Raw genomic sequence first — 1,303 nt, forward strand, 5'->3', positions numbered from 1 at the left:
AGGACTTGAATGTTGGAGTTGGATATTCTAGCAGGATTCCACACCAATGAGGTCCGATTTGCCAAAAGCTTCGTTCCAGATGGCTTAGACTTAGGCACAACTCAAGAAAGTGACAGTACAGTTTGACAAGGAAATATACCTTCAGTTTCTAGGCTGCTCACCAACAGATGAAAGCGTGTGCATCTTTCCTCCTCACCCCAAGCAGAAAGCACAGACAACTGCACTGCTGCTATAAATAGAACCGTTTCCACATTCAGTTATTTTTAACAGCGTAGGTGACTACATTAGCCATTGTAATAGTGAAGAGAAAAAAGGCAAGCGTTTCAGAAGGGCCATTACCTGCTACACTGCTGCTCTGCCTAGCCTCTCAAAAGAATCCTAGCCTTGATGTCAAAAGAATTTCCTTGGAAGGCAAGGGGAATATAGGTACTTAGCTCAGCCCTGGCCCTGGAGCAGCACCACAGCCTGCTGTCCATGCAGAGGGAGGACATGCTGCTCATCTAAAAGCTTTGTCTTTTATACAAGATGCCTAATAGCAACTGGACAGACAACCACAAAGTCTCCAACCTTAGCCAGATTACCCCTCTGCAGTTTTGAAGCATTAGGGAGCTCTACCGCCTGCTGTTTCAAACTGAAGAGATAAAGATAGAACTGAATTTGGGTTTTGACCTTGCAAGACTCTTCTACGGTCAGTTCTGTAGCTGCAGAGGTCAGGTTGCAATGATCATTTAAGCAGGCAATAAATACACCTGTACATAGGCAGTTCATATGACAAGAGCTTTGCTCTCCTTTTCAGAGGTTAGAGTGGAAATTGCCGAGCTGCCCTTCTCCAGCAGACCAGACCTACCCTCCATTTGGTAGAAGAGTCTGCTTTGCCCGATCTGCTATCATAACTGCTTTTCATTCTAATGGAACAGGACTTTGACAAGAACTCCGGATGGGATGCTAAGATTTCTAGATTAGGACACGACTAGTCAGACACTATTTAAAGACAGACAGTAAGGGACCTTCCTTTGTACTGATAGTAGCCACCTCCAGAAGTTGGTGTCATACAACCAAAACCAGTGGAAGCAAATGATCACGATGTGGCCTGCTGGATATCATGGACACTGGTTTGATATTATATACTGGTTGCACAAGCATGAACAGCAGTAATAAACCATAGCCATGGGTGAAGCAGTCAGATTCTGACCTCTGGACTACTCAACTACATTGGAGTGGACAGCTGGGGTACCATACATGGAGCTTCATGTCTCATACCGAATGGAAATGTGCCTGCATGCAACCCAACAGGAAATATTTA

At 44.8% G+C, this 1,303-nt stretch overlaps 1 long non-coding RNA gene across 1 annotated transcript in view; it reads right to left on the reverse strand.

The window, feature by feature from the left end:
• Positions 1-1,297, reverse strand: part of LOC112550361 — a 9,024-nt gene extending 7,727 nt beyond the window's left edge. The window contains exon 1 of the long non-coding RNA XR_003094147.1: positions 140-1,297. This is a non-coding gene — a long non-coding RNA (uncharacterized LOC112550361). The remainder of the gene's footprint in view (positions 1-139) is intronic.
• Positions 1,298-1,303: the final 6 nt, after the last annotated feature.

The sequence above is a fragment of the Alligator sinensis genome, unplaced genomic scaffold (assembly GCF_000455745.1).
Source record: "Alligator sinensis unplaced genomic scaffold, ASM45574v1 scaffold402_1, whole genome shotgun sequence".
Lineage (NCBI taxonomy): Eukaryota > Metazoa > Chordata > Crocodylia > Alligatoridae > Alligator > Alligator sinensis.